The 27,273-nt window shown below is 46.0% G+C and overlaps 1 protein-coding gene across 4 annotated transcripts in view; it reads left to right on the top strand.

The window, feature by feature from the left end:
* The window catches only part of BACH2 (BTB domain and CNC homolog 2), a 148,461-nt gene that overhangs the window by 47,779 nt on the left and 73,409 nt on the right, over positions 1–27,273 (top strand). For all 4 annotated transcript variants that reach the window (XM_035323225.1, XM_035323227.1, XM_035323228.1 and 1 more), the window contains one exon: positions 14,543–14,694. The gene's annotated coding sequence lies outside the window, so the exon portion shown is untranslated. The remainder of the gene's footprint in view (positions 1–14,542; positions 14,695–27,273) is intronic.

Genomic DNA, 27,273 nt, shown 5'->3' on the forward strand with positions numbered 1-27,273 from the left:
GTGTAAGAAAGAAACTGGAGAACACTTGAGCCTATTCGGGAGGTTACCAGAGGTGACCCAATGCAGCTGAGGAAGGCAGTGCAAGGGAGCTGGCCATCACCTTCTTGGCCACCTTGCAAGGTGTACGTTGTACCTGCTGAGGGTGTCCCATGAGCCCAGCACTACAGTTGGCCTTCAGTCACTCTGCTCCTCCACTCAGCCCCTGATAGGCAATATTCATTTAAGAGATTTTGTTATGAATCTCACATGGTGCCGATACTAATTCTGAGTAAGGAATCAGAAATGACAAGTCACATGCCTTTTGATGTGTCCTTTTTATCTCTTGTGGGTTGATAGTTAAACTTTTCTCGGCATTTACAGGAATTATTTTTCTCTGGGAAGAGGGCGTGGAGCCCTGTACGCTGTTTTTCTTCTCCTCTTACTAATGCTCTTCTCCAGCCATTGATGAGATCTTGAAAGTACACGCAGGTTCACATTCAGACCATATTCACTTTTTGTTTTCTCTTTACTTCTGCTACAACAGCTCTTTCTGTTTCCTATGCTCCCACCTTCTTACTGCCTTCCCCACTTTTTTTTTGGCCCTGTTTTCATAAAGCCTCCTTTGACCTGGACCTCACCTTTCTCCGAGTTGCCAGGGTTAATAAGAGATCCTCCTCACTGGGACCTGCAATGTCCTCCCATCCGTGCCATATTTCAGTCCTGTGACCACAGAAACATCTCCCCTGCCTTCCTGTCAGACCCATACTCACCCAGACGTCTTTCTGCCACCAGTTCTCTCTATTCTGTCCTTTTCGTGAGAAGTTTCTTCTCAGTAATGACTCGCATCTGGCAGGATGCAGAAGTGGCACAAGGTGTGCTCTTCCCTCCTCCATCTCCCAGGTCCTCCCTTCTCCACTTGTTCCTTACTCCGGAACAGCAGTCAGCCTTTGGCTTGGGCAGGTTGCCTCTTCTTCAGCTGTCATCAAGTTGCTTTCCTGTTTAGCTTCCCCGCCATTTCACAGCACCTAGTTTTCCCTGTCTTCTGGAGAGACCCATGAACAACCCTGCTGATTTTGGTCGAGGTACTCCCATTTCAGATGAATAAAGATCCAGCTCAGGGTTGGCCACTGCATCTAACCTAAGCCTCTGAGTGTGAGGATCTTCAATTAACAGGAAAAGCGATGTCTCAACCCATCTGAGATGGGTTAGCTCAGAGTCCCCAACCCCAAGAAAACATGGCCGTGTTTGAGACATGGTGGTGCTCTCACTGGATGTCCCCTCTCCACCTGTAATACTTAATGCTTCTCCAGCTGGTAAGCCCAGGAATTTGGTCTGCTTGCAGCTCGGGAAGAGTGATGCCTGAAAGCAGGGCAAAATGCTTAGTTGTCCACTGCTGTTTCAACACCATGCCCAAGCGGCAAGTAACTAGGTGCTGAACTAATACGGTCTTATACCGAAGAAGTCATTTCCCTCCTGCAAATCAGGAAGCCTGCCATTTAACACGCAGTAATTGACTCCAGCTGTAAGATTCAATACACTTACCTAGGATTACGGTTCAATAAAATCTGATTGTGCCTAGAGCAAAAGGACTTGTAGAAACACCTCGGGACTGTCGTCCGCCTTTCCTGCAGACAAGCTAAATTGCACATCTTCTGATCTTTCTGGTTTGGGTTACGCTGCTGCTTGACCCGCTCAGCCTGGTGGCGCGTTGGCAGGAGCAGCTTCCAGTGGCACCGTTTCAGGCGGGGATGGAGCCAAGTGCCTGACATGTTGCATAGTGTTTTTAGCTCAGTTTTACATGACTAACTCTCTCATTTCAACGAGCCGTCCCGGTGTCGGGGTGGGGGAACGGGAAGTAAACTCTGTCTGGTTTCATTATGATGGTGATGATCATACAATCCACAATGTATGTGAGATTAAAAGCCCTGTAACCTTACAGACCAAATTGTGCACAAAGAGCAAAACCTGCAATGAGTTCAGCATGTAAACATCCTTTTGTCTTGTCTCGCCCAGTGTAGAAATAAATATGGGAAAACAAATATTTATTAGGAACTTCCTCTCACTACCAAGTAGGAAGCTTTGTTGGGCCAGTTTCTGCAAAGAAATATTCACCGTCCATCATGCATTGGCTTTTATGACCGTGTGCTATAATCGCAGAGAGCCTTTTTGCCCAAGTATTCATTAATGAATTTTTCATTAGCCACTCTGAACAAATGGGAAAGCATTTGATTTAATTTTTCTCTCGCAGATCTTCAGGGAAAAGCAGACTTTTTCAGTGTGACAAGGACACTGGCACAGGTAATTAGTAATTTGGGATGATGGCCGAACAGATAGTATGCCAAGTATCCTTGTCACATGCTGAGAACACAAGCATTGTTATTCTCTCTTCCCGGAGATGGGTCCCAAAGCAGAGCACTTGATCCAAACATGATCTTATGTTATTAGTTCTTGCCTACCACCATGCTTCTTTTCTCAGCTATTTCTGCCAAGATTACACTGTTGCAAGCAGGAGAGGAAAAATATGCTTTCAGACCCAAATAATTGATTTTGTTGGTTCTGGCATACCAACTTCATATGCAATAAAATATATAACATTGCTTGGTACAGCATTTGCTGTACTAGTCATTCTTTACGCAACTGCCTATTTTTAACAAAATTTCAAACAAATGCCAGGGCTACAGATAGTAATAAAACAAGATAATCAAGGCAGAATGGGCAGGCTTTGTGAGATGAGTTGAAAAAAAAATCTCCCAAAGCCACGAGAATTGGAAAGAGAGGCTCTTTTACATGGCAAAGTTAAGTTACAGTTGCAGGGAGCGGAGAACATTTTCATTACAGGAATGAGCTGTGAGTGTGGCTCGTGCCCAAGATCCCTGGAGCTGATATAGCCGGAATTGAAGAGCAGAGAAGGGAGCTTGGAGCTTGCAAAAAGAATTATTCTGTGTAGTAGTTATGGAATTGGCTTTGATTCTGCATTAGCGCATGTTGGTTCGTACTGCTCCTTGGAGTGATAAGACTTAACTGGGATGGTGAATATACTGATACTAAGCTTTAATTTTCAGAGGGCATAAAACTGGAGAAAAAAAATAAATGTAGTGTCCAAGTCTTCTGTTTGAGTTAAGCTGATAGAGAGAACTAGACAGATATTTAAGATAGGGTATTTGCTAATTTAGTTACCGTTCTTTTTGAAGCTCTGACTTCTGTTTTGCCTTGTCTCCCCCTGCCTTTTTTTTTTTTTTTTTTTTCACCCTGACATTCAGGAGATGGTGCAAAAAGAACTGAAAAGCTACCATGGCAGATACAAGTGATGCTTCAAACTTTGCCCATTTAGCTTGTGTCAAAACACTAGTGCAGGTTTGTACGCTACCTACTGGCATGTAGTGCCAGACAACAAATGTTTTGTTAGTATTGGCAGTGCTCTCCTGAAGCTAAATAGGATTCTTTCCCTGGGTTGCTTGAGAGTGCAAAGTGCTTTTAATTCCCATTCACTCTTTCACTGCTTCCTCCAAGTATTGCCACCCTTGTACCCTGGAATGATAAAACTTCAAAGAGTTGATAAAAGTTGTGGTTGAAAGTATGTGTAATTCTAGGTTAGATAAAAAACAGTCCTAGCTAAGTTCAGTCTTCTCAAATCTTGCCAAAATAGTACGTCTCCTCACGTTTTGGGAGTGTGTGTTTCTGTTTCTTTCTGAAGTAGCTGACTCAGGTGAAAGTGTTGTTCAGAAAAAATACAGAGATTCTCCAAATATGTTGCAAGGTTGATGATACTCCTTGGTTTCTGTGCTGAATATGGCTAAAACTATATGATTATCGACATCATTTCTAAATCACGGTTGATACTGTGTCTTGTTTAGTATTCTCATAGTTTTGTTTCATAAATGTAGCTATGCAGTAATTTCTTAGCTCAAAAGAGCTGTGCAAATTGCTTGCATTAAGATTATTTTGTCATTGAAAAGCAAGATTTTTATTTAAATACACTTCTGCCCCACTCAAAGGAGAGAGTACAATATTTTGCAAATAGTTTCAAGTCCAACTATATACCACAGTTAGGGAAATATAATCTAACACCATCTCCAGCCAGTAAATCACTTTCCTTTCCCTTTTTATCAATTTTGTTTCATCATTTTTTCTCCAGCACAACTTTGGATTTTTCCATCTTCTTGTTTTAAAATCTACCTTTGTATTATTCTCAGTACTCTTTGTTTAGGCGGATCCTCCATCTCCTCCAAAGTACATTGAGGTTCTCCCATCTCCATGCCTTGTTTTTAAGAATTAGTAGCATGCTCTGTAATCCATGAGAAACTGGGTCAGCCCATATCAGCTTTTATAGCTGATAAAAGTTGAAAGTTGTGCTCTAGCAGTGCTGTTGATATGTTCCAGCTGCTGTTGGGCACTCAGTCCACTGCACCAGGCTGGAGTTACTGCGGGGCAAAGCACAAAAACTGAGCATCACGTCAGCTCCATAGTACTGGTGGTTTCAGTCTACAAAGGCTAATATAGACATGGCCATTCATTTATCATCTATCCAAGGATATATTTATAATAAGATCATGCATCTGTTGTTAAATTTTTCAGATAAAGCAGTCCCCATAATCTAAAATTATTGGTCTATTTAACAGGAGTCTGTGTTTAGTCCAAGACATAACACCTGAGTGGTACCCAGTGAGCCTCCTGCTCCTGCCCCAGTTGTTTCTTCTCAATTCTCATGCTGATGGTGTAGCCTAATCCTGTGTTTTGTTTTGTTTGTTTGTTTGTTTTGAAGTCTCGCACCTGTTTCTCCATTTGGTTGCTTTGTTGGTTTTTGTTGTTGTTGTTTTTTCTAATGATTTTGCTGTTCCAGGGCAGATTAAATGGCAGTGACACACAGTATGGCTGTCTAGCATCATCCATGTCCTGTTAGAAGCAACCACCCTGTTTTATGTCACCTTTTCTTTAGAAAACACCACTAGAGGCAGTTGTGGTCTCACTTGATCTTTGCCTCTTTAGAAGATGCAAAAATAAATAATAATTAATGGACTATTTTGGGGAGGTGTGATCTGAGGAATGCAGACACGTGAGAGTGTTTGTCTGTTGGAAGCATGAAAATGGGAATCACCCTGTTATCCAAGCACCCGTGTCAAAAGGTGAGAAATCAGCGTGCTCTGAAACTTGACTGCACCTTGATTCTTCTCGTATCTGTCTCTTCCTATAAGATAGTGCATTTCAGAAGAGTGCAGGGAGAGGGGAAAAGAGAAGCTCTTCAATTCCCAGGACCTGGGGGAGAAATCCCACAGGGAAAGGAAGGATTTTAATCATCTGCGTGGCATCTAATGCCAAAAAAATGCAGTAAAATCGGTGCTTCCACTGAGAGCTGGCAGCGTATTCTTTCCGTAACAAGACCTGTTTTTGGTTTCTTTGTAGTACAGTCTGTTTCAGACTGTACTGAGTTGACTGGAGAGAGTGAAATCTGTTTTAGACAGATGTTTCCCGTGATCTGGCAAATGTAAACACTTCTGCAAGATGACAGGCAGCTTGTTTACATAGGAAATCTATTAAAAAAAAAAAAGAAGAAGAAGAAAACAAAAACAACAAAAAACACAAACACAAAGCAACATTCGGATCAGTCATTCTGATCAAGGCAGTGTCAATTATTAGGCTATAAAGGGAACTGATGACTCAACTTAGGCACAACACTGCAGCGGTCTCCGATTTTCGGTTTCATAACAGATTCTTTTCAGGAATGATTTTCATTCATACCTGATGTTCAAACATGTTTCTGGAAGCGTGTGTCGCTTTGTGATCGCAATCCCAGAGACCAGCGTCAACGTGTGCTGAGTGTTCGTGCGGAGCGGAGGACGCGTCCCCGTGCCTCGCTGGGATGTCGGGCGCCCGCTGGGAGAGGGCTTCCCCGGCCGATCGCATCGTACGCCAGGACCGTAGCCACGCACAGCCAGGTTGTCACTCACCACGTCATGTTGGTAGATCCGTGCGCATCAATAAAATTGATTCAGAAAACTCGATTCAGAAAGCAAAATATTTTGATCAGATCCCGTGCTTAGTAATTCCAGCAAGCGCACTTGTTAAAGCAGGTGACTCAGAAATTGAAATGCAAAGCATTTCTCTGAACGGTGGCCGGAAATTAGCTCTGAAAACTGAAACAAAGCCCAGACCGCAGTTTTATCTATTTACTTATTAATTTTAGATATGCGAAAATCCCTTTGTCTTTGGGAGACATTTTGTTTCCTTTCTTGTAGTGTCTGCCAGTGGGATCCTTAGGCTGTATGATCAACCATGTCGGGACTGCCTGACATGTCTAATTTTTGGTTTAAAACAATGAGTTCCCTGTGAGTGGTTTCATTGCCTGTAGTGCTGTCTGATTCTGTCACGGCATTCAGTAGAAGTTGGTAGGAGTATTAGGCAGGACAGGATGTTGGAATATTTGAGGCCATGTATTACTGAGGAAGAAATCCACGCTAGTGGAATTGGATGGAGCAACTCAGCTTCTTACTGCCTAATGCATAAGTTACATATGCAGCTTACGGGGGTATCTCCCTTCTCTAACGTGAATAAATCGAAATGTTTCCATCAGTCAGATGCTGCCCTGTCTTCTGCACAGCTGGTTGCATTTTGGTGCTGGATACTCACCCCATTAGCACGGAGAGGCTGCAGTGCTGCCAGCCCCTCAGTTTTCCAGGACATACCCCTCTGTCTGCGGCTCTCCACAGACAGTGCAGAGGGGTCACTGTCAGCATTTTGGTGTTAACAGAGGTTGCCTTGCTGCAAAAAACGTTAAAAATTGGTGTATTAGGTTATGGATATCCCAAGAGCATGAGATTTTGAAGAAGGGAGAGCTGTGGTTATGCCATAGGAAGGATGGAGCCAGTATCTGCATTCTGGTTCTCATTCTGCACCTCAAATGTTGCTTCGTTCTTCTCTGCCAGCATCTGGGCACCTACTGCTCGTCCTTGAGCATGAGTCTGGATGCTCCGGACGCACAGCGTGGCCTGGGATAACGTAAGGGCTGTTTCCCTGGCTGCTGTTACGTGTTCTGAGGCTCTCAAATGAAAATCACAGCGGAGGAGGACAAAGTGATATATGTGTTTAAGGGACTTGCAATTCCCATGGCAAGGCTGGTGAAGTAGCGTTCATTTCAAAGAGAAGACGGTCTGGGTGATTTTTCTTAATTACTGTTTATCTAAATAAATAAATAATGCATATTCATGGCTTCGGCTAAAGTAACTTGTGTTGAATTGTTTACCTCTCCAGAGGATAATTATTAGGGTGGGGTGGGGGGTGTAGCAATTAATAATAAAACATTTAGACGAGATTACAGAATGTTCTGATTAGAATAGTAAACATTATGCTAGAAATTAAAGCAAATACATGCAACTGTCTTGAATTGAGGAAAAAAAAACACACCACACTGTTATCCAAAGAAACCTGCTGAGCAGCAGCAGTTCCATTGAAGGGGCTGTTGTCTTGGAGCTATTCTACATCACAAGGAGGTTGTTTCAGTGTAAAGTTAGATTCATTGGGAGATTTTCCCTCCATTCCCATCCGGAAAAAAATGACACAAATGCTGGCATTCATACAGATTTGTGTGGCAGCTGTAATACCCATCAGCAGTGCTTTGAGTGCGTTGTGCGTTGATCCTTAAACCCAGTGACAGAGTGTTTCAGCTGTTTGTATCAGTAGTAAACAAAACCTTTGTTTGTGCTGTGAGCCTCCCCCTTCCCCCCTTTGTACAGTTCTTTGAATGAAATTCTTTGCTCAGCTGAGAGTTTTAAATTTGGGCCCATCTTTTCATGTCTTTTGGCTATGGTTCCTTATCTAAATAATCAGCTCAAAGAGAGCCAGTGATATGTTGAAAGAAAACTGTGGCAGCTGCATACCATTAGGCTGAAGGATTAAAAGAGGAAAAAAAAAAAAGATAATTGCAGTTTAACGCAGTAAATACAGACCGGACTGCCGGTTTAACATACGGTAGCAAGAGAACCAAGCCTTGTACAGGAGAGCCATTGCTCAATCCCATGCAGATGAAGCTGGTGGGGATGGTGGAGCTGGTCTGCTCCGTAGCCTTACCGGTCTCCAGCTCTTCTGAACCAGCAAAGAGTGTTCACTGGCAAGTAGCTGCCAGCATATCCCGTTCTCTAGAAACCAAAAAGAGGCTCTTCTTCGACTGGAAGTAGGGTCTGGCTGAGAAGCTGTGGAGTTTTCCCTCATGTCTGCCCTTAGTGGAAGTGCCTGGCGACACCCTGGAGCAAAACAAGATGTCGAGGAACGAAAGCTGGTGGAGAGGCGTGACAGGCTGCCTCATCCCCTCAGAGGTGGCGTGAAGGTCTTGGTGACTTCAGTCCTTGTGAGGCCCCTCCGCACCTTCTTCTGGCTCATGAGTCTCCTCATGCATGCCTGATCTTTCTGCTGTGGTGGATTGACCTTTACCCTGACCAACCTGCCTGCTCCACAGTGTCCATGACCGTGCCCACCCAGAGCACGGGTGGGATGAGTTCCTGTGTCTGCATCCTCTTAACCCACATCCCACACGGCAGAGGAGCCAGCATTGGAAGTGTAGTTCATTTTCCCTGCTGACAGCCTATTTCTGTGTCCCCCACAAAATAATTTCCGTGGAGCAGAAACACCCACCTTTTTTGAATCTTTTTTTGTTGTTTGTTTTTGTTTTTGTTTTGTTTTGTTTTGTTTTTTAACATGGCTGGGAGTTCTGGCTTTGCATCTCCTGGCAAAGCCAGCAGCAGCCAAAACCTCAGGCGGTGCTCTGGGCACTGCGGAGGTGGCGTGCCGCTGGTGCTACGTGTGCCATGTGCGTGGCACAGTAAACCTGATATCAACTTGCAACCAATTATCTGGGTATAAAAATTCCCCTGCTCATCGTTTTGCCGTTAGAGACTCGCTGGTAAGATTTATGACTCTGGCAAACATGAAATACCATTTCCTTTTTCTCAGCATTACTGTGCGTGGCCTTGCTGGCTTTTCTCGTTAAACAGACTTGAGTTCACACGAGAGGGAATGTATTTTTGAACCTCTTTCCCATATGATTCTGCCTTTCTCCTTTCTGTTTGTAACGGCAAGTGAAAATAACCCACAAAACATTTTAATTCCTTTTGACTTTCCCCTGCTTGATGTGAACATGAAGATGGGGAAGCTAAGAGGCAGGCCCCTGACGTGAGGCAGCACATCGTCCTGCTCTCTGTCCAACATCTTCCACAGGCACATGGAGACGTGCCTTCATCAGCACAGGGGTGTGAGGTGCTTGTGGCCCACTCTGCATGCTACAGCCCCTTTTGCTTCTGGTTCCCTCTACAGGAGAGAGAAAAGCAGTATTTGCCCTCTGCTTGGTAGGGTTGGTGACTGGAAAGGGAGATAGGTTCCTGGAGAAATCCAAGCTCAATAAACCAAGTTCTCTTTCGGTTTTTAGTAGCACCTGTCTGCTCACACGAAGTGGTCTCTGCTGGAGCTTGAAAACTGGGCACCCTCTACCTGACAGCTTGATGTGCCATTGTTTTGTTCAGCATTTGTATGAGCTAAAATATAATTCCTTCACTCCATACGAGACTGTGCGGTACCAGATGTACATCTTGGAGAAAGGCTCTCCTTCTTTCTCCTGACCGTGCATTAAGTACATCTGTCTTCATTTCACTCCCTAATGGGTTCAGACCACCGCCTGAACTTTCTGAGTTGACATATGCTCCTCTGACTTCACCTGAAAATCAGTTTGCCTGAAGTTGTGAGATGGTGTTTTTTTTCCTGAGTACAAAGAGAAAAGGAAGCAATGTTGAGCTGCTGCCATGTTTCCCAGTCACAGTCAGACACAGTTATTTTTGTATTAGAGCTCAGAGGAAAACCGGTGGAGATGCCAGATAAACCTTCCCAAAAAAAACATTTGTGTTAATACTTAAATATTGTTCATCTTTCACAGCGTTTACTTATCTGTTTCCCACATGGTGAACCTTATGGGGAGTTTTTGTGGTTGACTGTGGCCTGTTCTTTCATTCTGCATGTTAACTGTCTTCTCATTTTGCATTTTTAAAAAGAAATTAGCAGTAAAAGTCTGACTGTGATAATTGTTCAGAGCACTGAGCGGGAGCATCCTTTCAGCAGGGCAGGCATAAATTCTTGTGGTTCACGTGCTTTGGGGCATAAATCCAGTGAACTGCGTCATTTACTGCTGCCACAGGAAGCATCCTTACCCAAGAGACTCAGCACTGGCACATCCAGTATCACTTTCAGAGATTCCAGCCTCTGTGACAGCAGTTTTATCCTAATTGCTGAACTCTCCCATTTTGTCCAGTTTGCGTGTTTATTAGCCAAAATCTTTAAGGAGAAATATGCCAGATACCTGCATTTTCATCAGATTTGATCAAAAACTGAATTTTATTATGTGCTGGTTTACTTTATGTTTGTTTTTTTTTTTTAGTACTTTGCTGTGTGAGGCATAAATAATCAGCTTGTGCCATTTGGTAACACGTTTATTGTTTGCAGGAGGTCTCACAGAATATATTAACTTCCTTTTACATCTAGCTGGGTCATACTCCCAAGGTGAAATGTTTTTAGTCGTGGCTTTATTTGAAGTCAAGTATATTCCAGTGTTGAAGTCAGTCAGATTTTACATAAAAAGGCTTAAAAGTTCGTGCTTTGCCAGCCGTGAACTGCCGTCTCCCACCTCTCCTAGCGCAGCCTGGCTGATGTGTCACAGAGATAACAGCAACCAGAAGACAGGAGGGGGTGGAAAATTTCCCCCCTGCACACATCCCCCAGGCCCTCTGAGGGTTTTCCATTTAAGCCCAGTTGGTGCTGTTAAGTGCAGCTGGGGAAAATCCAGCCTGCAGAGCGTGGAAGGATTCCTTACAGTGTGGGGTAGCAGAAGCTGCCTTCGCCTTCATCCAGTCAGCAGCGATCATCCTGCTGCGTCTTCTGACGAGTTTGGTCGTGGTTTCTTGCCAGCCTGACTTGTGCAGTTTTGCCCTTGTCTGAACAAACAGCTCGATCTTGTCTCCACTGACTGGTGACGCAGGCAGCCCAGGTACGGGGACGGCACGCTCGGTGGGTGCCTCCCCGCTACGGCCTCTTCGGTCCACGTTGTGCACGTGAGCACACGCGGGAGCGATGGATGAGCGTGCTGCTTCTCTCTGGAAGAACCACCTGGGCTCTCGGGAGGAAATTAAATGCACTTGTGCGTCTTTCCTGACATAGGTATTAAGATCATCTTGGGTTTAATTTACAGATTACAGGGGAGATCCTGCGCTCGATGTCAGGAGGATTGCGAGTGCCTTCTCGGCCTCGGGCAATCCTTCAAGCAGTTGCAAACTACAAACGTTACAATGAAGCTGTCTCAACCAGAAAGAAATATCCTTCAGCTTCACTTGAAAACACACAAAATGTGAAGAGAGCATGTTTTGCTAATCTCTCATAGCATTGTGTAGCAGACCAGGATCCTTGCTTGACATTACTGGAACCGATTTCTACACACTTTTGTGTAGCAAACATTGCGCTCCACCAAGTGCGGCATAACTTCAGAAACACGGGTTCTGTTTACACATTTGTGCTTTCTTCTTCCTGTTCTCTGGTGTGCAGCCTTCCTTAAATACTGTTTTCTCCTGCCTGTAAGAAGCACACCAGCACATCGTGTCACGTGGGTTCATTTCGCTTAGCCCTAATTTTATCCTGTGTTGTGAGCGTTCATGTGTGTGCTAACCCAACTGTGTGTTTGGTGCTCCCCTCCCTCCTTGTCTGCCCAGCTTCGCTGGCTTTCTTGTGAGTGATTGTGCTGTTTTCTGGGTTTGAAAAAACTTTCCTGCTAACCAGAGTAATAACCCAGGTACATTCATCTCATTCTTCTCAAATAATTTTTCTTGGTTTGATTATTGCAAACCAAAGAACTTACCAGTTTTCCTCCTCCTAAGCTCTTGTTATTTTAAGTTAACAGCAAGCTCTCTTTGAAACACACCCACTGTATAAGACAAATCCGGGCTAGACAGTGTTTTCTTGCAGTAAAGAGTCCTTCAGCCTCCTGCATCCTTCTGCCGGCCGTGGTTGTCTGGTGCATCTTGCTTTACATTTGCTTTCCTCAGTGCTAACTTGAGCCCCCAGGCCCCCAAAAAAGAAAGGGCGAAAAAAGGTAACATGGTTCAAAAAGATGCAAGAGATTGTTACCAATAAATAAATAAATAAAAATGTCTGGTTTGAGTGAAGCGTGCATCCCTGTCCCTGCGCAGCATCCAGCTCTTCCTGTGCTGCAGGCCTGGCCACCCAGCATTTTAAAATGCTGAGACTTCCCTTCGTTAGCTGCACTGTTGGCTCTTCATTCCATATAAGCTCCATTTTCAAGTATTCTTTTTATGCTTTTAGTAATTGGCTTGTTTCAGAAAGGAAATGCTTTTATGAAATGGAAAGCATGAAGCAGCCTTCATGTCGAGCGTAGGCAGGGGCTTAGGTTTCATTCTACCCTAAGCTGACCCCTCGGCCGAGAGATTCCTGCTTTCATGTTTTAGACCATGTGTAAAACCTGATGCTGTCTGGATCATCCTGTGTAGGGCAAGGATATCTAGGGAGCATGGGGAGAGATACGGAGCGAGACATTTGCAGAAGGGAATGAAATGTTTGGGATGCAGCCTCATGCTTTCTTACAGCAGTGGACATCAATCACACCTTCTCAGAAGAGTGTGGCACCGAGTCTTCCTCCTCCCCTCCTTTTATTTTGTTTCCCTCTTCCCCACTTCTGCTTATTCTCCCTCTCTTCTGATATGCCATAGCAAGTGCAATTTTAGCTCAGAAAATAACTTGTCCTTGAAAAAGCAGACACTTGCCTGGTTTTATTCCTTTGGCTATTGAGTAAACAGCAGTTATTTTTGTTCTAGGAGTGATTTATGACTGAACAGATTCGCAGTTTATATTTTTAGTTTTATAGGCAATTTAGATAATGTATATTTGTGACAGTAAATATTTTGTCCTCTTACAGTCTGTCAATGAATGTTATGCCCAGTTATATATAAACTGAAGAGATGCAAGCGTTGTTTTCTTAGAGTAGCCTTATGATTCTTTTCAAGTGCCCTTACAGGTGATGCTTAAATGTAGCACAATTTTGAGCATCTGTTGTAAATCACCTAGAGGGGTGCCATCCAGAAGAAATAACCTGCTTTTCCTCAGAGATCCCATCCTCTACAAGGCTTGGAGTAGAAAGCTATCACATCAGCATTCAGAAAGTACTGAAGTTTTTTATCAAGAACTGCATTTTTTTTTTAAAAAAAAAAAAAAGTTTCATTTTGCAGCTTGTGTTATTTTTTGGCTTGCTTATGGAGTCACTAAAAATTTCTCAAGAAACCAGAAGTCTTTACTGAAAAGTTCATTTTGCAAATCACAGAAAAAATGGCAATAGTTTAATAAAAAATCTAAACATAGTTTTTTATTTGTTTTCTCCTCGCCTCTTCCCCCTTTTATCTAGCCTGACTTGGTGGTAATTCTGCAGATACAACCCTTAGGGTGATCCTGGGAAGATGCATACATGCCACTGCTTGTTCTGCTACTGTCCCCTTCTGTTCAAAAGCAAATCGTCTTCCTTTTCACTCCCAATCAGCACCTTCAGTCAAGTAAATACTACTCGAGCATTCCAGCATTTTTTTCCAAGAAAGCAGTATAGCGTTGGGCACCATCACTGGTGAAACTTCAGCTTGAAAATCCCTGTAACTTAAAACTAATTACTTCTCCTTCCACAAGTATTTCCTTCCCAGCCTCCTCCCCAACCACTTCAGAGCACGACCGCTTCCTTGGTAAAGGAGGGAAGCCCTTTCTGGGTCGTCTGGGATCAGGCGGTGTGTGGGACTTGGGCTGGGCGCCGATGCTGAGGCTCGGGCGCTGGGTGCACCTCTTCCAGCCCCAGCACTGCTCCCTGTGGGCCTTCCCAAACACGAGTGCCTCTCCCCAGGGTCTGAGCCCTGGTGCATCAGCAGCAGCACGCTGAATTGCCTGCGGGAACGTGAACCTTGTACTCCCTCTCCGGTTGTTTTGACGCGGACTTGCAGCAGCTTTCCCACACTGCGGCTGGAGGAACACAGCACATGTTGCATTAACCTGGGGGTGCCAAACTTCTTTTCTGAAGCTACCCACAATAAAGTAGAAACTGAGAGACAATTATGATGTTAATGACTTAAATTCCATGATAAAACCAAAGCTTTGCCGAAATGCAGTATTAATCTGAAGTCCGATAGATTATCTTGCTCGTTTTGTTGAAACTCCATCCCGGTGTAGTAGTATGTGTGCACAAGCATGCACGTACCTACGGTACGATCTGCTAGAATAATCTCAGAAGTATCCATTTTATAATTCTCGGGGGGCTCGTTTGTCTTGGTGCTACACCAATGCAAGAAAAACAGAGTCTTTGTTATCAGGTATCTGCGGTTTAAAGGTAAGAGGTACGTTATGGGCATAATATAATTGTCAGGTTTGACATAAAGACCTTCTTTGTTAAAAAAGTGCCCCCACACTAACTGTATTTAGAATTGGAAGGAAAAAATAGAGTTTTGTGAGGAGTCAATGCTTGAATTTTTTAATGGCTGCCTTTATTTTATTGTAGGTTGATACCGACTGAGTTTCCAGAACATTGCCCTACAAAGCTTTGGAGGGCCACTTCTTAATGGATTGCTGTAGCCTCTTAATTTCTCCATTGATCCTGTTCCCTGCATCGTGAGAACATTTTAGCCAGCGCAGAACCTAGAAAAGTTACATGTAAGTCATGACTCAAATTCCTTTCTATTTAAAGAAGAAAAAAAAAGAGTTTTGGGAGGCAAGGTGGAGGCAGTAAACATCATACTTTAGAAAAATCCTGTAAAAGCTGTAATCCAACAGCAAACATTAGGTGGTGAATAAATTGTTATTGAAGTAGTTTCTTGCTTTTTTAACTTAAATGGTGATTGTCATTTTGAAGGCTTTTCTAAGTCTTCTGCTGCCATAGTAAACCTTAGCAAAAAGTACTTAAAATAGCTTCTCTTCACCCCATCCCCCTAACTATGCGTAGGTTTTCTCCACAACTGTATACGTTTGTGTGCATTTACTTTGCTGCGTTGGGCTGAAGGCACACGTGCTCCATGTGAGTTTGGATGCCATCGGCGGGACTGTAGGCACCCCTGTATCTTCCCATCATAAAATCCCTATCATCCTCCTTTGCTGTGGTTTCCAGAACAGTTCCCTCGGAGGAGCCCTGGCGCTGCGCTGCTTCGCCTTTCAGACTGCTGCCCTGAAAGGCTCTGTAAGCATCAGTAGTGTCTGCACTGCCAACTCCAGCTCCTTCCAGTGAGCTTCTTGTGTGGGGCACAGAGCTGGCTGCCCCGCCAAAAGCCAGGGCTGATACAGCAGCAACAGACATCAAAAACGCTGCCATCGCGGGGTGGTCATCCATCCAGGAGTGTGGTTTGGGAACCTGCAGCTTTGTTAGCGATTGTTGGTGAAATCCCACTGCATGCTCATCACTCGGGATTTACTCTAGATCACACTAGATTTACTAGGGACAAAAGTGGGCTGAGGGGGCTGAAGACCCCTTCTGACCTCCCCTGCGTGGGCATTTCCTGGTGCGTGTTATGTGCGTAGATGTTTCCTTCCAGGATGGGGAGTGGCTGTGGTGCCATGCACACATTTACCCCCCGAGTGGCTAAATCTTCCTCTCAGGCTGCATGTAGTGTCCTTCTGGGAAGGGGTCCGTGGGCTCTTCTAGAGGGGAGAAATTGGCTTGACCCTTTTTGAACCTGTCAGCAGTCCTGGGAGGGATCTGTGGGTAGAAGGAGCCTCTGGAGCATTGCAAGGATGGCATGGATGTCATAGGCTGTGCAGTCCAGAGGATGGGACACCCCAGAGTCACCAAGCTGGGAAAAAGGCTTAAGTACAACTTCAGTTATATATATATATGTATTTAAATACAAATCCCATTGTGGTTGGGAGTTTTTTGTCTTCTGGATGGTGGCATAGAGCAGCTTGGCAAAACATCATCTGAACCAGAGATGATTCAGAATTGTGGTTCACAGTGTTGTGCTGTCTAGCAGTTTCCAGCATCAGCTGTGCCTTAATCCAGTACTCACAAACAGAAGAGAAAATGTGGAGGGGAGGAGAAATCAGGCACAAAACCCATCGCCCAGCTTCAGAGCTGGGGCTGCTCAGCTCACACCACACTGCCTTTAAGTAGCAGCGATGCTCCTTAATCTTGATGCATCTGAATCCTGCATCGCCCGTGCTCCGCACTCCCGCCTGCCGGGGCAGAGGTGACAGCCGGCAGCTGGTCGGATAACACCACCAGGAAAACCACAGGGGAATCTGGGGAATGAGCGGTCACGCTGGTGCGAGGCACAGGACTCACCCCAGCCTCTAAAAGGACATCTGCCGTCCGGTGACCGCGCAGATCTTAAATCTTGTTATGCTGACTGTGGGGTCTGGGCGTTTCCGAGCCACAGCTACCGAGCGGCAAAAGGACAGAAGTGGGAATTTCTTTAAAGACACTGGAAGATGGGGGAGGATATGGGAGATTACAACTGAAAGTAAAAGAAGGAACGCTTTCTTTTTTTTTTTTCCTCCTGAAATAAGCACTGACATGCTGGTCAGCAAGGCTGGCATCCTGCCCTTGTTTTTTCACTGCAGTAATAAATTCATGCTCTGCAGCTTAATGACTAATCAGGGCAGGAGAGTGAAGTCAACCACCGCGCTCGTTCTGGCCAGTTTTGCTTGAATGCTTGTTAACACCATTTTTAATCTTAGGAACCAATTTGTAATATTGCTTCTCAAAAAAAAAATATGTATTTTGGAACCAAAGAATTTATGTTAGAAGTATACCTCATATGAGGCACTTTGTGTGCTTATGTGACACTACAAGTAACTCTCAAAACTAAAATGAAATTCTATTGCAAAAGGAGTGCAGGATTTTTTAATGCTTATGGGAACTCAATTTTTAAAAAGAGACAACATTTTCTGGTGTTACCAGCAAAAACAACAGTGAAACTAGGCAATGGAGAAAGGGAATTTGCTGCCAAGGAGGCCTTAGAAGGTGTGGTTTGGATTTTGTTTTCTGGAAAGGGGAGAATCTTGCCATTTTGTTTTGTCAATAAATGGTGTAGTTATTAGACAAAACCCCAGTAGCAGGCATCATCTGACTGTGTGAGAATTTTGGATCTCACTTGAAACATGTTTCTATTGCCTGTCTTAAGGGAAGGAAACTTGAAAATATGAGTTGTAACAGCTAGGCAGGCAGAAACAACCCTTTGTTCATTAGCCCTACTTAGCAACATTGTCATGGGACTTGGAAGCCTTATTCACAATTTTGCAGGCTTTTCTCATGATTTCTGAAAAGCCTGTAATGAGGCATCTTGCAAATCCACTAATAAAAACCCTTTCAGAGGAACTAACTTCAAAAATGGCATCCTTCTTAGCAGATGTGAAGAAGCAGACAGAAACTGGATGGACATAAATGGAGAAAAACACTCGTTCCCTGTCCACAGCCAAAGCAAGCTGGTAGAAGTGCATAGGAAGTTTTGTCCTGCTGTTTCTCGTGCTGTGAATAATCAGAAATCTCCGTTTCCAAGAGTAAAGTCATGGCTGAGGACCAAATAAAGTTGAAACGCAGAAGGATTTAGAAGCTGTCATAAACTATGTGCCTTCTTTATTTCTCTTTTCCGTGTCTGTGCGCTCGAGATACACCAAACCTTTGGAACATGCATGCCACGTGCTCTGACTCCTGGAGGTGCAGGTGTCACCTCGTAGGTTGTTGGCTGGGGTTGCAGCAGTTGCACAAGCAGACCTGTGCTGGTGGAGCTGGGCGCAGGGCAAGCCGTCAGGTGCTCCCTTGGTTTCGCAGTGTTATTCACAAGCCCTCCGTCTGGCTTTTTGATAAAAAATTCTGCTTGTAGCAATTACCTTGTTACAGCAATTCCAACAGAAAAAAAAAAAAAACACTGAATTTTCCCTTGTTAATTAGTCCTGTTGGAGAGAGCTTGACCTAGCTGTAACAGTCATATTGTTCTTGCTTTTCCCAGGGTGCAGTGTATTTAGTAAGCACGTATACCTTTCCCCTCTTCCATTGATTATTCCATTTTTATAATACTAGTAGGATTCTGTTTGATGTGATCTCTGTAAAAATAATATCTATTGATGTTTTAATTTAAAGCAGAAGTCTTCTCCCTTGTTCTGACAGAGCAGATTGCTAAACGCCGTTACAGTACAAGTGCGGAGATAAGAAAATAAACATTTCTCTTGGTCTCCTCGGAGTTAATCACGGCAAGGTTAGACCGTGTGCATAATGAGGGAGTGCAGGAATTAAGCAGAAGCTGTGCTCTTGGCTGAGACACGGCTCGTGGGTCATGGTCGTGAGCGATCGCCAGCGGCACCGCACGTGCAGGGCCCTGCTCGGATGCTCGGGCACTCGCGGTTCCTTCTCACAGATGTGTGGAGCCGCACGGCGCTTCACAGCGATTTCAACGCTACCCTCGCACTTCTCGCTTTGTTTTACCCAGCTTTCTTTTCCTTTACAAGCGGCAAAAATAACATACCAATCAATGGCATTCTGAGCGTAATAAATTGTCCTAATTGGTAGTACTTAAGCCGTGCTGAGAATTCAGTGAGGGCCTTCAAGTGCTTTGTTCAAAAAAACACAAACCCAAAACTCAAACTCAGAAAAACTCTACGTGCAATTCATATTTGCTAGGTATGAGCTCTTCAGAATATTTCATTTTTATAAAAAAAGATTTCTTGAAATTTGTCCTGCGACCATCTGTAGGCAGATGTAAATAATGTAAAGTTTGAAGATGCAGATTTTAGTGTCATCCGCCTACCATCAGGGACTGGGAAAAAATGTTATCTTTTTTTAAATCCGCACTGAAAGGTCAGGTAACTTTATTGAATTAAGAAGGAAATCAAATTTCTGAAGATGATGTCACATATTTGTGAAAACCTACTCACCAAACAGTCGTAACTCTGGTTACCAAATCCCACCCAGCTGTTCCCAGGCAATATGGCTGTGGCTGAGGACAGGGGTTTTCTTATCTCACTGAGCAGTCACCACTGTCCTTTGGTGTGACATGTGGTCATATCGGCCACAAAATGTCATTTTTAAAATAAAGGCCGCCTCTCCTCTGGTGTTTGTGTTTTTGTGTGGTACCATGGAGCTTGGGCTTTCGGGGTCACTTTTTTGGGAGTGCCTACATCTGACTGGCAGCGTAATAGAGATGGGGATGAGAGACAGTCACTCAGCGCTGGACACGGGCACTGCTGGTGTTTCCACAGCACATCAAAGAGCATTTTGGAGATGAGGACTTTATCCTGGCAGGGGCTGCCACACATCCACAGGTGCTTCTATAATGATGGGCAACTCCTCTTTGTGCCAAGCTCCACTGCCGGTGTTTTGAGGATTTTCATGTCGGCATGTGTCACTGTCACATCAGGGTTCTTTCTGTGTCACACTGGTGGCAGCAGTGATGTTACTACGTGGGCGCCGTGATTTTTGTAGTCTGTTTTCTTGTTGGAGGTTGGAATCTGCCTGCAGCCTTTCTCAGGGCTGGTTTTAAAGTCCGAGGGTTGACACCGGTCAGCAGGAAATGCCATTTTTATGGTGGATAAGAAGTTTTCTTACCTGCTTGATGGTGCTGGCACAGCAGGTGGTGGTGTGGTGGGTTGTGCCTGCCAGCCCTGAGGCAGGGCTGGGTGCTGTCAGCACCATCACTGGTGCCTGGCACCGGGCACATCCTACCACAGGGGCCTCCACAGCCTCCCCAGCAATACCCATGGGCTCTGTGCTCACAGCCAACAAAAAGCGTTTCCGCAGAAGCACAGAGTAGTTTGGGTTGGAAGGAACCTCAAAGATACCTAATTCCAACTCCCTTGCCATGGGCAGGGACACCTCCCACCAGACCAGGCCACCCAAAGCCCCATCCAGCCTGGCCTTGAACACCTCCAGGGATGGGGCAGCCACAGCTTCTCTGGGCAACCTGTGCCAGGGCCTCACCACCCTCTGAGTGAAGAACTTCTTCCTAATAGCTAATCTAAATCTAACATTTTTTAGCTTAAAGCCATTCCCCCTTGTCCTATCCCTACACTCCCTGACACAGAGTCCCTCCCCAGCTTTCCTGTAGGCCCCTGTTAGGTATTGGAAGTCCCCTGTGAGGTCTCCCTGGAGCCTTCTCTTCTCCGAGCTGAACAACGCCAACTCCCTCAGCCTCTCTTCATAGGAGCGGTGTTCCAGCCGTCTGAACATACTTGTAGCCCTCCTCTGGACTCACTCCAACAGCTCCATGTCCTTCTTGTGCTGGGGGCCCCAGAGCTGAACACAGTGCTCCAGGGGGGTGTCACGAATGCAGAGGAGATGGGGAGAATCACCTCCCTCGCCATGCTGGCCACCTGCTTTTGATTCAGCCCAGGGTACAGTTGGCTTTCTGGGTTGCAGGTGCACACTGACAGCTCATGTTCAGTTTTTCATCCCAACACGCCCAGGTCCTTTTCTGTCAGTCTGCTCTCCATCCATTCATCCCTCCCCCAGTGCTGCCATCCAGGAGAAAACTTCTTCTCAACTAATTAATCTGATTAATTAACCAGATTCTCCCACTGCCTGCCTTTGAGAATGTGTAAAGCTGGTGACTGCTGCCACCACTGCGGCAGTCCCTTGGTGCAGCCAGGTGCTCCGTGGCATTGCCAGCCTCACTGGAGCTGAAGCAGCCTGGACGCCCAACCTGGGCTACCAGAGGGTGCTTTTGGTAAGTGTTTGCCGCTAATACATCAGTTAATTTTCTCTCTATTTAAAATATATCTGCATATGCCGTCAGAAGATGAATTATCTTGGCGCTTGTCCCCGTTCGGCCCTCGATCACCTGCTGGTTCGTGGCTCGGGAGGTGGACGCGCCGTGTGGGTGTGCGGTGCCCCCCGCCTCTTGACTCGGCGTTGCGGCGCAGTGGGGCTGGCTTTGTGCCGCCGCAGGTGACGGTCTGCGTGTGCGTGTACATTTCTGTGCGTGTGTCTGTGTGTGTGTGTCAGCCCGAGGCACTGAGTCACGGCCCGCGGCACGGCACTTCCTCCTGCCGCAGGGGACACGACCCGCCGCCCCGGGGAGGGCGGCAGCACCCTGCCTGCTCTCCTCCCTCCCGCAGGACGCCTTACCTGCCGCCGCCGAGCTTTTTTAAAATAAAACACTGCGAGAGGGTGACGGTGAGCTCAACTTTCTCTCTAACCCAAACCGGTGAAAAGTAAAATCCATCTCACCGCATCAGTTTTGTTTTCACTGCTGTTTAAATCTCTCCTTTCCCTCTGGCAGAGCTCTGCACAGTCATTACGCGCCCGGCTTGGGGGTGGTGTGGTTGTTAGCTCAGTGGTGTATGACCCATTTATTTTCATAATACTTAGATACCTGCGCTTCTACGGCGCCCATCTCGCGTTCCTGCGCCCCACATCGTCGCCAGAAAGGCATTTACCTGATTTCGGCAGCGCTGCGTAAGGTGCCGGGCGCCCAGAGCCGCCGGCTGCACGCGCGGCTCGGTGCCGGGGCTGGAAGATGGTGGGCTGGAAGAGGTCTCTAGCTGGCCATCGGTGAGCAGGCGAAGGGCAGGTGAAGGTGCGTTTCCCTGCAGCTGACACATTGTCTTAAAATACGAGGTTAAACGCGTATTGCGAGCTTATGGGACGGGTTTCCTGTTGTCATTTGCAAAGAGTTCAGAAGCGCGAGCGTGGCAGTGGATGCTTTCCCGGCCACAATGCCGTGCATTTCCAGGGACAGCGAGGTAATTAATGACAGCAGACCGTCAGCTCACCCCATCTCCAGACGTGGCCTCACCTACACTCGTATTTAGTCTAGTCTTAAGACAGACCTTTTCTCTTCATTTCTTTTTTACTCAGCTAATTGGGGTGGTTTTCTGCAGGTTTTCAGATGATAATTAGGTTCATACTTGTGTTGCCTTGCAGAGCCGGGTAAGTGGAAAGAATCAGGCATAGGAGAGGAGGGTAAACCAGCATTGTAGTGGATACAGGAGTTTTATGGATAAAATTAAAAAGTAATTTGCAAAGCAACTTGAAGTAAAGTGGATTTAAGCATAATGAAATCATCCTTGACAGCGATTTGTTTGAAGTTCTTCTACTATTATGAGTGTAAAGGGATTTTTTTTAATTGCCGGTTTCTGGGTAGAGTATTGAGCATAATTTCTCACAGGTAAGCGAAGCATTAACTCCTTGTACATCATTAATTTGGGGCTGGGGTAGGGGGACAAAACTGAGAGTTAGAGAGAGGAATCTTCCCTATTTCCTCATTTGAAAATTGATTAGTGGTGAGCTAACTTAGAGAGGAACTCCATCGGATAACTGAGAAAGCAATTAAGTACAAGTATGAAAATCCCACAGGATCCCTGACGTAGGAGATACACACCGCGTGTGAATATCTGTCAGTGATGGTTAACAGAATATCATGACACTCTACATACAAATTGGAAAAAAAGTAACAGCAATTAGCTAGTTTGCATCCCTTGTTCAGATGAGCCGTGAGTTCTGGGTTTTTTGCTTTTATATACTTTTGCTGTAGGTGTTGGAAGTGTGGGTGGCCAAGAAGAAGCAGTGGTTACAATAAGATTTTCCATTTATTGCCCTTTGTGTACAACTAAAAATAAGATTCAAATGCTTCAGAACTTGTAGAGCAAGCATAATCGTTCTGTTAGCTCTGATGACTGGCTTGCATGCAGCTTCATCTCTGTCTGGTGAGTCCTGTGTTTGAATACTTGTAAATGTGTCTGTTGGAATGAGAGAGTTTATTTGCAGTGTTGTCTAGCTGTGTTAATTCATCAGCTTTTTGTTTTTTTGTTTTTAAAAAAAGAGGAGTTGGGCTTAGTGCATAAGTAAGAGGTGGTGATGAAAGAATTTTGGAAGCGGGATTGTTCTGTGATCTGGAAAAAACAGCTTTAGAGAGGACTGAAAGATCTTTAAAATCAGCCCTCCAAGATTTCACTGGCGTAACTTGAACTGCTGATCCAGAACTTAATCTTCTGGGAAAAAATAAAAAATAAAAAGGAAATCTGTACAAATCTGCTGAGCACCATGAAACAAATTCTCAGTGTTAACTTTCGACACGTAAAATCCTTTTGGTTTAGTTTTAGGGTGATGGTACTGAAATCTGCTGTCTCAGTGGCTTTTCCAGGTAGTTGCACCGGTTAGGAATTCGCTAAATTAGTTGAAATATATTGAGCTACTAAATCTGTTATGACCACATTAATTGATATGTCAGCTTGTGGCCAAGAGAAACATTAAAGAGAGACGTTGTCAGCATCTGCAGGGAAATTCATAACTCGGTGGTGTAAGGTTGGGTGCTGTCCCTGCCTCACTCGTTAAGCAGTTGTGGCATTTCCAGAGAATGAGTGAGCCTGTGCATCTCGGGCTTCTCGGTTTGATGTAATTCGTGTAATGGACGAGTAGAGAGAGCATCTATGCAAGAGCTACGGAACCGAAGGTAACGGAGGGAGGCTCAAAACTCGTTTTCAGTTGTGTCAGCCCGAGCATCGCAGCCTTCTTGGCGCTTCATGACGTTTCCAGGTTTTTCGGGCTTCACGGCGTCGCAGAAGTGTTCCTGTTTGACTTGAGAATTGGGCTAAATAAGACAATAGGTTTTCACTCTGAGTAACGCCGCCTTGCACAGAGGATGTGGTGTGCTGGAGGCACTTAGAGGCACACGCGCTTGTTCCATGGAATATTGATGCTGTCGGTGGTGAGTCTTTTATTATGCAATACGAAATCCCTCTGAATTACCTTAGTGCGAGCCTCCCCCCTCTCCTTAGAAGGAGCGCGCCGCGTGTCGTGTGGCTGCTGCCGCGCTGCTGCCTGCTCGCTGAAATGCGCCTTCCTCCTCTCGCATCGGCGCGCCGGACCGGCTCCTGCCTTGATGCTAAGCACAAAAGGCACGAGAGCTCACGCGGTAATCAAGGCTTTAAATATTTCAGGGGAAGGGGGGGAACGGGGAAAAACTTCAGAAATAATTAGTTTCCGTGGTGGTGTTTTCTGCAGGGAATCACGTTACATCTGTTACAGTGATCTGCACATCTCAGTCCCGTAGGTGACCAGCTGCCGACAAGCGGCGTAAGCGCTTGTTGTCATTTTTTCTGTGGAATTTTCCCTTTTTGACACAGACGTAGGGGTGGTTCCCCCCCCCCCACACACACACACACACACACACGCTGCTGCGCCCAACGCAGATGAGCTCAGATGTGATCGCTGGCGAAGATAAGGCCAGGAGAGTGTGTGTCACGCGGCCACGGCGCTCCTGCTCCGTTGGTTCGCTGCTTCGGCACTTTCCAGCGGGATGAGGCGTGCAGGGCTCACCCGGGGTGGGGGGGGGGGGGGGGGGGACCGCCCCGCAGCCTATTTTTAGCGGTGGCACCCGGGACGCCTTGTGCAACCATCAGTAGGCGCCGCGGGGCTGGTAATTTTTTCCCTTGTATGGTGATGACATTTTTAAGGTGTTTACCTTTTTGCGAAAGAGACGGAGCGTTCTCCTTCTGACCGCGGCGAACCGCTGGCGGAGCTGCTCGGTGCGACCTGCACGTTTGTGCTCTCTGTGCGGCTGAAGCGAGCAGCCCTGCCTGTAGGCACGGGTTGGGATTGCCACGAGAGACCAAAGCGGAGCGACTGATCGAGGTTTCCAGCCGAGGAGCTCTCGCAACCTGTTGGCTTGCACGGCAGAGTGTCTCCTACCCCGGGAACCCCCGAGCTTGTTTTGCTCTTAACTTTCCCACAGCAGCCAGCCTGCCCTCAGCCTCCTCTGCCGCCGTCGCAAAGCCTTTGTAGGGCTCTCTCACGGCGTGCCCCGCTCTCCCAGCGCACAAAGGCTGCCTCGAAGCAGCCGCCCCGGCTCTGCTTCACCCCACGACGTGCAGGCACGGGCGACCGCCTGGCAGCGAGCGGGTAGCAAGACAAAAAACATTTGCAAAGGAGATTTACCATAATGGCGCATTTTAAGTGCATCTCGGCTCCGCCGGTTTCACTTTTAATGCGCTCGGTTAAAGGAATGCCGGGGAGGTGGCTGCTAATGGATGGATCCTCCGGAAAAGTGGGATTTTCAAAAAAAGAAAAAAAAAGATAGACGTTTGGAGGGAGGAATACAAATCTAATGAGAGCGTTTCAGGAGAGGTTTGTAATTAGGAATGAATGGAGTAAATTTGTGCGCGCAGTCTGCGAAAGGGCACAATGGAAGGTGAAATTGCACGCTCTGCGCTGAATGAGGGATGAAAGCCAATGTGTCAGTGTCATGGCATGACAGTGTAGAGTATAAATGATACTGTCACTGAGTGCTGCAGAAGGTACCGAGGGAATTCCACTCCAGTAAATTACATTACTTAGACAGACCTGAAGGCATTGTGTCTGAATGATTGGAGGGAAAAAAGGTTGTCAGCACAAAGCAGGAGATATTACAGAACAACTGGCTGCAGGGTTGGAAGGCAGTGTTTTTCTGATGTTTACCATGCAAAGCTCTTCAGCTGCTTTTTAAATTTTTTGGTTGAATTACAAATGCATTGATGAAGCAATGGTATTTTTCTAGCTGTTGTTCAGAGCAGATACCAGCCTGCAGCAAGGAGTCAGCACACACGGCTCCTGTTGTTGGGGCAGGAATTGGGACTCTTCCAGACTTGGGAAAAAGCTAGTCATGTATTCCTAGCTCAGGCAGTGATCTCCGTGCATTTCTGCATTTGGCAGAGGACTTGCTTTCTGAGCCGCATTTTGATTATGAGGTAACTTTGGCATAGGTTTGTGGAGGAAGGTTGTTCCCGTCCTCACTAGCAGTGCCAGGGGCTCTGCAGCTCCAGCTGGATTGTGCCGGGCAGCAGCAGCTCACGGGACACAAGCTGTATGGTCTCATTTAGAGGCACTCGGACAGCATGGCAAGGTCAGAGATGCCAACAGCTAGGAACACAACCTCACAGTGACAGCAACAATCCAGAGACATCATCCATGTCGGCCTGTGCGCCCATGCGCTGGTGGTCATACACGTGTTCCTCACTCTGTTTTGTTCGTCACGCACCCTTTCCCACGTGAAACCCACCGTGAACACCACCTTGCTTCCCCCAGATGTTGGGTGGAATTGTTATTTCTCACTTTTTTATTTTGCAGTGACCTCGCAAGGGCAGCAGCCCGGAGATTGGGCTTACCTGCTCCTCTGCTGCTGACCTCACACACAGACGTTACCTAAAAAAGTTCCTGTTATTTCATAGTTTTATCATGGATGAGACAGTGCAGCTCCCACAGTTCTCCAAAAATGCTACTTCTTTTGGGGACTCCGTGATAAAACAGCTTCTACCTAAAGAGGCTACATTTCATTCCTGCGGCACAAAATAAGCCCTGCCTGCCTCGGGGCTTCTTGTAAAGTGCAGCAGACTTTGTACTGCTTGAAAACTTCCCTTTCCACTTAGCTATTCATGAAAACTATCACTGAATGTGCATGATTGTGGAGCATGCTTCCTTTCTCCTCTCCAAAACTCTTAGGAGCAGAGAGCTGCTGATTTGCAGCAAACCCTGCAGATGGCAGGATGATGGACAAGCAGTCCAGCTAAACTTCCAGGCAACATTGTAGGCTTTTTCACCTGTAAATATTGTTTCAAGTTGTGTTAACCAAGAAATATGGTCAAACCGAAGTGTACCTCCCCTGGGAAGGCTGCAGTTCACACAGGAACCCTGGAAAAAGTTCCTAGGTGTTCAAGTTTAATTGTGTCCTTTCTTACTTTGAGTGGCACGAAAATGGCTGTAGAGTAGTTTATGATCTGGTCCAAATGAGTGTGTGAGAATTCATGATGGAAAAAAAGAAGGCATCCATGGAAATGAAGGTGCCCTGTGTGGGATGCCATTTGTGACAGATCTACTTTTTCGCATGTCGGGAAAGCGAAGGCTTTTTCTCATATTCAGCACCGTTCCTGCGGTGGTGATCTCACCACGTCGTCAGAGCGTGGCTCTGCACACTCATCCTTCAACCCTTCGAAGAGCCGCTTGTTCTCGCTGCCGTAGCTGTGTGTATGATGCTGTTTGCCTTTTCCCTCGCTGGTCCTGCAGCACGAGCCCCTGCAAACAGCACCTCTGAAGTCTCTGGGATCGTTCATGAGCAGCGGGTGCAAGACTGGACTTCAAATGCTGCTGTTGCAAGGATGGGTGGGAGAAAGAAGGACCAAACTCTGCACCTCAGGGAAAACTGAGAAAGCAGCTAGCCAGTGTTGCTCTAAGAGAGATATTCAGCATGTTCAGACAGATTTGTATCCCCTGGCAAATTTATTTTGCTCTGTAAATGGCTCCCTGCTGTCCCAGAAGGCTATCGCTATCTCTCCCTATCT

The sequence above is a fragment of the Oxyura jamaicensis genome, chromosome 3, assembly GCF_011077185.1.
Source record: "Oxyura jamaicensis isolate SHBP4307 breed ruddy duck chromosome 3, BPBGC_Ojam_1.0, whole genome shotgun sequence".
Lineage (NCBI taxonomy): Eukaryota > Metazoa > Chordata > Aves > Anseriformes > Anatidae > Oxyura > Oxyura jamaicensis.